At 31.3% G+C, this 10,735-nt stretch overlaps 1 protein-coding gene across 2 annotated transcripts in view; it reads left to right on the top strand.

Moving 5' to 3' along the window:
- LOC123008869 (5-hydroxytryptamine receptor-like) overlaps positions 1–10,735 on the top strand; it is a 145,106-nt gene that overhangs the window by 34,824 nt on the left and 99,547 nt on the right. The window contains exon 1 of one of the 2 annotated variants that reach the window (XM_044404911.1): positions 667–776. The exons of the other annotated variant lie outside the window; for it this stretch is intronic. The gene's annotated coding sequence lies outside the window, so the exon portion shown is untranslated. Of the gene's footprint in view, positions 1–666; positions 777–10,735 lie in introns of those variants that run through there. 2 annotated transcript variants of the gene reach the window in all.

The following is a 10,735-nucleotide window of genomic DNA, read 5'->3' as shown; positions in this document are numbered from 1 at the left end:
GTATATATTTGTGACTTGTTTGGTCTCAAAATATGCAGTTATGAGGATGACATTTTAAAATGCACAATTGTGTAAATTTGGAACTGAGTATTTGATGAATAATTTATAAAAAGAAATGTTTTGGCACAATTTGTGTTTTTATGTTTTTTTTAAATAATTAGCCAGCGTTTCTGCCTCATCGCTTGTTAGAGGTCAGTTTCGCCGCCAACAAGTGTCCAATTAAACCTTCTTTGCGTTATTCTTGCCCTCATTCTCTGCCTAATTTTTAATGATTTTGACAAGGGTACATCATACAACAAGTGGCTAATTAACCTTAGGCGACATTCCTAAAGTCCCCGTCCGCCTTATACAGATCAATTTGATTGGGATAACGCATAATTAATTCCGGAGGGAAATATTCGGAATATTTTAGGAAATTATTCCTTCCCATCGTTGTTCGCACCTCCTTCCCTAATGATCGCCTGGCAACGCCTGCCAACTCGGGATATTAGATAAAGGCATTTCGCTCACTTAGGGGACCAAACAATGGCTTACCAGGACCGGATTTACCTACACGTCTAGACACCACCACATTCAAACTACTTGAAAGACATCTTTCATTGTTTTAGAGTCGAGAAATTTATCTTTGCGGCTTTTTTAATCACGTTTTGCAAGGAGAAGTTTATTCGATGTTTTTCTAAGAGTTGGTTCCTTTCTTCGTTGTGTAATCGTTCTCGTATTTGTTTTTCCATGAAAATTCTACTTTACTAAGGAGCTTTCAGGTGCCTTTAAACATGGTGAGTGATAATAACTTTTGAGTAGTTTGTATTTAACCGACGGTTATGTTTGTGTTAACACTGAGGGTTTGATGAGAGACAAGCAACTTGCTTGGAAACCACATCAAATAGAGACTTTGCATTTGGAATATTATTATTATTTGTCTCTACCTCTGATACAAAAGGATTTTTCGGCTGAAATTTACATCACTTGCTAGTTTGTAAACAGTTTATTTATTTCTGATAAAGTTGAAAATTAATTACCGTACTGTAATTACTCTCTTTTAAAGCAGCTGAAATGAGGGAAAACGCGAAAAGGGTAATTCGGTGTCTAATCTGAGTTTAGCTGAAAAATCGTAAATTGTGTCGTTATTACAGCCTAAGTAATTAAAGATTAAATTCTTTAGTGTCTTTGTTATAATTTGGAGTAAGTTTGGGTTAAATCGGTGCGAAATTCTTGCATTTCTTTGGAACGTGACTTTAAATTTAAGATTTTGCAGCATTACTAAATCTTTCGTGCAAACTTTCTCTAAACGTGACGATTTTTCTAACGACTTTAATAATTTCGTGGTCTTTCATATTAAAGATTTCAGCAATCTTTTCCTCGTGACACTAACCAATTATTAAATACCGATTTATTCATTTGAAAAATTCTCGCGCCAGATAAAACGTGTTTAAACTCGCTTAATAAGTCTTAGAAGAGATTATATAGTTTACTATTAAAGCATGAATTAAAGTAAGACAAATTTATGTCGTTTGAGAGATAATGTGAGTGAACGAATTACTAGTACAATTCTTGGCCAAATTTATTTGATCCTCGTAATGTTGAAAGATAAAAGTTTAGTTTACTTACTATAAGGTGATTAGTAATTTTCCAATTTTCATTAAAACGAAGAATGCCGCTTGCTCGAAATTAAATTTGAATTATTAAATGTGAAGCTTAAACCGAGCAAAACAAATTGCCAATAATCTCTTAAGAGTTGGGATGTATAAGGAGATATTTCAAATAATAAGCATTCCACTTTTCTGTATGAGCAGTAAAAGTGAGAACCAGAAAAATAACAGCTTGATATACCCAGTGGCGCAGCCATAGATAAAGTTTAGGAGGGTTTACTTATGTAAAAAATTTCGGGTACTCATTCGAATATCACAATGAGACGTTGTAACACCTGTTTTTTATACAGTTTTTTTATGGAGCGATTTTTAAATTGAATTGATTATTATTCAGGGTCCGCCAGAACTTGCGCCCTAGAGAAAATTTTCAAGAAAGGTAAGATACCAGGAACATGAAAAAAATGTTTAAAAAATTTTGACACTTATTTTTTGACACTTATTTTTTGACATTTGACATTTTTTATGTCGATTTAATGATACTGATGATCTTGTATATGTTTTTTTACAATTATTTAGTGAAGGTACAAAAATTTTGGCAATGAAAGCGACAAATAACATTGAACAGAGTTACAATTTAAGACACAGCTTCCTTGTTTCCTCTTTTAATAGTCAATAGCAAAAAAACTTGTAAAATTATTTTTCCAACAGAAATAAATAGAGTCAAAGTGCAAACTTTAAACCCGCATAACTTCGAAATTTTTATAGATAATATTTTTTTTACATTTCTTTCATGTTCCTGATATTTTACCTTATATGGTATTTTTCTCTGGGGCGCGAGTTCTGGTGCATCCTGTACTTGACAGTTACTCAAATTGCTTGAAAATTGCTCAAATTGCATTAGTTTCGATCTACAACAATTTCTCTCAGTATGGCACAGTCAGTGATGGTAAAAATGTACCATAAAATGTTTCTAAAAACAGTGTCACAGAGAGTATTTTGTCGCAAAAATATCCACTGACACCGAAACAAAAAAAAGCTCTTATGCTTTTTTATACGCTTTCCCTTACTTATGCTTTGTAGAAATTTATAATTTTTTCGATTTTTGTCGAAATTTTAGACGATTTCGGTACCTGAAGCGGTTTATTGCAAATAACTTCGAATTATTAACACTAGTCCTTTTTGTTTGCTACCGTTGGAAAGCAAATTTTATTCTTTCTCTTTAAAAAAAAAAAGATAATTGTTCTACCTTAAATAGTTATCGAGAAAAATGGTGATAAAGTCAAAAATATCCAAAATATTAATTCAACTATAACTTCTAAGCGATCAAGATTTCTGGGAACATTGTACAGTGGAACAAAATGAAAATGACGCCTCAATAAACCAGCTCCTGCTGGATGCCGACCTTTCTAACCGCAAGCAGGCAGGGTCGTAAATTATCGGATTGCAAACTTGACGTAGTTTCAAGATAAATTCCTTTAGGAGCCGGTTTACAGAAAACGAAATGAAAATTTAAATCAGAATTTAACTAATTCGAATTAAGTTGCAATTTATTTTGCATTGACACACGTCAAATTAATTAAATGGAAATATTAAATTTTTTTAATGAAAAATTTAACAAACCATTTCTTAAAGAAAATTATGTATTAATAATAACATTGACAAAAAAAAGTGCAAAGTAGAAAAAATACTGTATGATATCTCGTTTATAAGGCATTTTGTCGCACTTACTGCTTTATGACACTTCTCGCTGCGCTCGTCGTGTCCTAAACACGTGCGGGCGACAAAATGCTTCTTATTAAACTCGTATCATAATATACTATTGCCTATTTCGGTGTCACAATGAGCATTTTGTGCAACTTTATTTTATTGCATAAAATTGCAATTTTGTGACACCGTTTTTTAGCGATATTTTATGCAATACTTTGGCTATCATTGGCCAAGCAGTTTGGGTACCGCATACGTCAAATGGCAAAATTTTTTACTGTCAAATATAATAATAAATTCAATAAAAAAGTGCTCAATAGAAAAAAAATAGTGTAAAAAACGCGTGTTACAACCTCTCATTGCGATACTCGTGCATTTGTAACACTCGCCACTTCCTGGCTCGTGTCAAAACCTACTCATATCACAATGAGAGTGTTTGTAACACTTCTTTTTTAATATACCATTTCTCGTGTTTGTTCATATATCTCGGGACTTCTATCGCAATAGTGGCAAGTGACAGAGTGACAAAAGTCCCGAGAGGTGTACATACTAATAATGCTATTATGGTTTATTAATTTAAAGAACAATTCTTTTTTATTAATGCAACATAAATAACTTTATACTACGTATTTGTTTATCGTCAGTTAATTAATTTTAATTTCGTCTTTTTTTCGTATTGTAAAATATTTGTGTCTTCATATCTGCATTTATATCTAATTAACATGTCTGCAGCGGTTCTATTATTAAAATGTTATTGCAATTTTATCTATAAAATAATATTTTAAATTAGAACGAAATATGTTTGAATATTACGCCGATTAAACTTATTTTTCGTATAAATTAATTTTATTTTTTTTATCCACAGCCAGTCTATTATTAGATCATAATATCGAGCGATCAAGATAATTTGTAATCGAGTCATCTTTGCATCCGAGAACGTATGTCTATTTTTGAACTAACTTCACGGGAAACGTCAAATAAAATGACAAGTCGTAAAACGGCAAAATGGGCTGGAATTAGCCGCCGATGTATCATATCATAATACGAGTAGGGCCGTACTTTTTTGAAAGTATATTATAAATTTAGGTAGTTATTATAATCATCACCTTTTTGATCATCATGCCATTTTTCCTTTAGAGTTGTCGTTTTACTTGACATTTTACAGACATACGTTTTTGCATCCAAGGACGACTCGATTACAAATTATCTTGATCGTTCACTACTTCTATGAGACGTTTTATAATATTAATAAAACGCATGGGTCTTATGAAAAATAAATGGCAACCGTCTCGTGATTAGTCCTGCTTATTTCCGAATAAAAATTAATTTGACAAACGTCACTTCAAAATGTTACATGAAAATTTTTCAAAATATTAATTTAGTCTATATTGTCTGCTTGTGTATAAAATGTTGTATGCATACGGGTCTTACAATGTATTTTATCCACTTAATTAATTATTATCCTTTGCATGAATAATAGTACATTATGTTATTAGGAGTAAAAGTGATTGTTTATGTGGGGAAGCTGAACGTTCATTTTGCCGAACGGAGTGAAGTAAATGATTCAGCTGAGCCACATAAACTCACTTTTACTCCAACTAACATACCTATACTATTTTATCCGCAAATGACTCAGATGGAGAGAAAAGAGCAACACAATAATTTTCAAGTAAATTACCAAAATAATCAGGACGCTTTTTCAATAAAATCATAACCATAGATCATAACAAACGTCACACGTCAGTTTCGGAATTTGTGTTGAGATTTTCGTAAGTTTTGATTCATTTCACTAGTGAATAAGTAGTGTAGTTTATAGTGCATAAGGTCGAATGCGATAATCTAACACTGTACATACATACCTCTCCGGAAAATGCTGAAGCAGCGAAAGAGAGAGAAAAAGAGACAAGAAGGAGACAACATTGGTAGAAGTCAATGTAAATGTCAGGTAAAGGTGAAACACGCTTAGGCGAAAAAACACTGTTTTTACTCCATGTCTGAAAGGAAAAACTTTCTCTTGTGTCAATTAGTCATAAAAGCGTCATTTTTCTGACGTTTGCAGATAAAATACATTGTAAGACCCTTATACTATTATTTAAAGAAGGTACATATTTGAAATATTTTGATTTGCTAACAATATATTACAGATATACAACAATGATAAATGCTAGAAATGAAGTGATGTTTTATAAAATAAAACAATAATAATTTTATTGGTCATAATCATAAATTTTCATTTGCAATTGCAGTACAAGTTTATTTATTGTTAATTACTGGTTAAATGCACTTTTATGAGTAAGCTGCTCACTATTTCAAAATTAATAAAGACCAAATAGAGAGTTTTATTACAAAATATTTCACAAGTGTCTGTGAATAGTTAGTTCTTGGTAAAAAAAGTAACTGAAAATTGTTTTTTCTTGGATAAACTGCAAAAGTAATTTGAATTTAAAAATGAAAAAAATAAAATAAAATAGTTGTTTTCGATACAAGTGCGCTGTCAAATTATTTTTCAGGCCTGAGACCGAATTTTGCGGTACGAAGCGAAGCTGAGTGCTGCAGTGGAGGTCGAAGACCTGAAAAATAAGACAGCGCACGTGTATCGAACAACAATTTTTATGATCGTCAGCGAAATTTCATAAAAAGCATAAATTTATTGAAAATTTTGAGGTTAATTGTGACATATGTCAAATCAAGTATATAAATTGAAAAATTTATATATTTAGTTACTGCTGTGTATCAGCAGTTTATCTGTTTTTTGTTTCTTTTGCGTCCTTGTCCGCTGAAGTGAGTCGGGCCTAGACCTTGTGAGAATAAAGGCATTTTTATTTTAAGGGGATCAGATTATTCTCTTACACCTATCCCAACGCAAGTACATAACAGTTACTTTTCACCTTATGTATCTAAGGGAACGATCATGAAAACATTTTTTTTTTAGAAAGACGAAGATACTACATATTTAAAAAAATATCTGATATAGACTACTAATGACCTTACTTTTGTAGGCACGCAATTTCAAAAAAACTTCTCTTATTTTTGTCATTTTCTTAGCAAGACTGAGAAGTGTGTTTTTTTCGAAATCGTATTATAATGTCATAATATCATTTGTAAAGGGTATAAAATCAGCACCAAACGGTTTTATTATTCATCAATTTTTTGTGTTGCGGGTTGCGAACATTAATAACGGTATTATCAAACCAGTGTCTTAATCTAGGTAAACATGAGATAAAGACATAATCCCTATATTTATAAATAAGTATTAGTTTTTCATTCTGTTTCGTGGTTTTGTATAGTGGCTAGTTATTTTGCGGTTTATGAACGAGATGGTACTATCGAAACGAGAAATCTGACAACAGTGGATCCATTGAAGTTTCGGAAAAAATTTAATATGCATCTCGGTACTAAAGTCATTTTTCATTACTCATGCGTTTTATTACTACGATTACTACAACTAAACAAAAAAAATCTCGTGCTATTTCGTTCAAATTTTTAATTAGGTCCAAATCAATCGTGCTATTTATCAACTCGCAACCTAGTTTTTAATTAATGCCAAAATCCATTCAAACATTCCGCAATTAAGTTCCACATTACGTGTGCTGTCACTCATTAAAATTCACGTATCAGATATTGAGTGCGTGTGTGATGTCATGTTGGTGTTAAATTTGAATGAAAATATTTCCGAAAATTCGTTCTTTTGAAGTAAATTATGATTCGTGCCTTGTCTCCTTGTTAACATTAATTTTCGGTCCCTTTAGTAATTTTGACCGAATCCATAAATTTGCATCGTAATTGTCGTATCAGTGTCGTAACAGACATTTGCAATGTGGGAAACAGCCACTAAACTTATGTGAAGTGATTGATTTGATTGGGAGAGCTGGGAGATAACCAGCTAATGCTTCCGGCTTCCGCTTCTGTTTTCGTCAATAATTGGCTTGCCCACACCGATAATGTTTAATTTCGAACCATCACATTGCTTACAAAACAAATCATCAATTTTTAAATTAGCCTGCGAGCTGCCGCCGCCGCCACATCGACAAACATACAAACAAACGGTTTAGTAAATGGTGCGTCAAGCAGAATTCAATTTAAATAAAAAAAACAGACACATTGTTAGCGCCAGAAGCGTTTTTTAATCCGGTTTATCTACGAGTATATTTGTCTAGTAATTAGTACAACACTCACATAACAAATTGTACAACAGTAAAAATAGCGATGTTATCTTTTGTGTGACACTAAAACAAGCACGATCAGATAATAAAGGATACATTAAAATTAAAAAATGGAGTAGTTTCCGCATCAACTACTCCAAATGGACGATACCAACAAGGTTGCAAACTGCAAATAAACATATCATTTACTTATTCGATGAGAAACCACAAAGTAGTGCTCGTAGAAATTTGTACTATACATCGGAAATTTCTGAACGTACACAAGTTTACACGATTGTTGCCAGTATGGGAAACAAATTTTTCAAAAACAAATTTCATTTCAAAAAAAAATATTTAAAGACTTTTTCTTGTTTCTGTTAACATTTTATAAATATTGTTTATAAATAAATGATTTTAATTTTTTATTCATATACATATAACATTACACTTATTTTTTTCCGATGAGATATACAGGCTGCGCCAGAACTCGCGCCCCAGAGAAAATTTTCAAGTAAGGTAAGATACCCGAAACATGAAAAAAATGTTTAAAAAATTCTATCTGTCAAAAAATTTTGACATTTATTTTTTGACATTTGACATTTTTTTACATCTATTTAATGATACTGATGATCTTGTATATGTTTTTTTACAATTATTTAGTAAAGGGACAAAAATTTTGCCATTAAAAGCCAAAAATAACATTGAAAAGAGTTACAATTTAGGATACAGCTTCCTTGTTTCCTATTTTTCCAACAGAAATAAATAGAGTCAAAGTGCAAAGTTAAACCCTCATAACTTCGAAATTTTAAGAGATAATTTTTTTTTAACATTTTTTCCATGTTTTTTGTATCGCGAGTTCTGGCGTATCCTGTATAATTTTTTTTGTTCTCTTTAATATTTTATTTATAAATCAATACCTGAGACAAAAACTTTTTTCTAACTTGGTGTTTAATGTTCATTTTAATTGGGATATTGATATTTTTAAGGATATTTGTCGTCTAGATTAAATCCAAGTTGTGAAGTTTGCAAAGTAATCGATACAACAGGTCCTGTCTTTATGAAATTTTCATTAGGTACTTTTGAATTATGTAGCGCTCATTAGAAAAGTTGAATGAAACATGAAAGATATTTATTTTTATTTTGAGAAACTTTACTTTACACTAATAAGACTTTTGGTTTTTATTGGATTTATTTAATTCTTAGTTAATAAACTCGCCAAATAATTCTTTAAATACTCTGGCATGCAGTTTTATTATGAAGAAAGTGAAAACCGTAAAATTTAATCAACATTTTAGCTTCTTACATTCGGAAAGCTCGTATGTAGAGTCATCTGTCTCATATCCATGAAAATTTAATTAAACAGTGTCTGGTTGCATCTTCAGTTAAAGAAAATTTGTTTGTTTAAAATCGTGAAGTTTGTTGAAATAGCCTCGTCGTTGTTTTACGAAAATCCGGTTTCAGATTTGCAGACATGGCGAATTAATTAAGGAAATTGGTTTATTATAATCCAATGATTTTAATTCGATTATCTTACTCATCAACAGTTCGAATCAGCTTGAAATAAAGCGCTGATAAAAACAAAGCGTTTCCTTGACGCGTCCGAAATTGAAATAATCAGATTGTCTCTTATTTAATCAAGTTTTCCTCACTCAGACATGTGCAATTGCCGATGCGGAAATCCCTTTAACCAAATGCAACGAATAAACGCGCGGTGCTAAACACTAATCAACGAAATTAACTCCATTTCTGTCAACATTTGATTCTGACACAAAAAGATACGAGTAAAGTTTCAGATAAATCGATGCAGTAAAGTAATTAAAGCTTTCTAGTTGCTGAATTCTTTTTGCAAAAAAAAACAAACAGCAGGCACAATGCTGAAACAAAGCTTTCTAATTAGAAGCATTGTTTTTGTTTTTTGAATGAAATTAAAAATACAGGGTGTTTCAGAACTCGCGCCCAGAGAAAAGTGTCAAGTTCAGGGGGCTTTCTTATAAAAACATTTTTGACGTTTCTGTTAAGAAAAAGCAATTATCTAGGAAAAAAATTAAAAATCATAGTTGGCCGATGAAATTTGGTACAGGGGCCTAAAAGTTGATTCTAAACAACTTCTCTTAATAACTTTTTGTTGTATCTGCTACATAAAAGGCACTTTACTCTACAAAAAATAGTTCTTTTGAAAATCTTTAAGGCATACGTACTTGATTTTTCAAAATTTAAATATGTTAGACATTAATCTTTAACCAAGCAGGGCTGAACCCCAAAAAATGAAAATTTAAATGGATTTTTTTTGTCTTTTACAAGCGTCGTTTCGCCTATCCCGGGACACTGTATATTATTTGATACAACACAACAAGTGGTAACAAAATGTGTTTTGTTTACTCATTGGTAGTTTTTAATTTTCTCTAGTTTTCCACATAATGACAAAAAGAAAAATGCAAATACAGAATAATATCGTGGGATCAAAAAAAAAATAAATTAGAGTAGACGGTGATTAATGTCCTTCAGATGGCAATCTTGATTTTTGACATCAAATGTCAGCGGAAACTTTGACAAGTGTGCATTTATTTATTTTGAGTGAAATAATGTTCACTTTAGAGCAGAAATTTTTTATTGTTGTAAGTTATTACAAAAATGCTGTATAAGACGAAAACGGTGAATGGTCATTTTCACTTTCGGCTTGTGTGGAAAATTTCCAGCCCAGATTCCCAACCAACGTGTTGCCAACTGTAGAATATTAATCGTCGCCTACTCTAATTTATTTATTTTTTGATTGCACGATACTTTTCTGAATCCTGTGAAGTCGCAGTACAGCGATGGCAGGCGATTTACCGAATATCCTGTACAGGGAGTTCCAAAAGTCTGGAAACGTTGTTATTCTGGCGAAACTCAAATTTTTTGGCAAATAAATTTATAGGTGAGCAATGGCTATAAAAATGCTATCCAAAAAATAATTTGAATATTAATTATTTGTTTATACTTACGAGATAAACATAGTAACTTTTTTTTTAAAAAAGAATTCGTGCTTACCACTGATGGTCGGTCTTAACATACCACCATGGCCGGTGGAAGAAAATTTTGACAATAGATAAAGTTTATAATTTTTTTAACGTAAATTGTAACATTTTCAATAAATATTTTTGTACATTTATAAAATGCATAAACATATCTTTGTAAAACAATAAGTAAAATACCGTTTTTATTTAAGAAAAAAATTATTAGTCTGGTAATATCAAAAGTTTAAACAATTAATTAAAATAAAAAATATTTTGGCATTGCTCCTTTACAACCTTTGAACATTTA

The sequence above is a fragment of the Tribolium madens genome, unplaced genomic scaffold (genome assembly GCF_015345945.1).
Source record: "Tribolium madens isolate multiple individuals breed KSU strain unplaced genomic scaffold, Tmad_KSU_1.1 Scaffold_19;HRSCAF=116;Tcas5.2_LG9, whole genome shotgun sequence".
Taxonomy (NCBI): Eukaryota; Metazoa; Arthropoda; class Insecta; order Coleoptera; family Tenebrionidae; genus Tribolium; species Tribolium madens.
The sequence above is the reverse complement of the archived record's forward strand: the minus strand, read 5'-3'. Positions and strand labels throughout refer to the sequence as shown.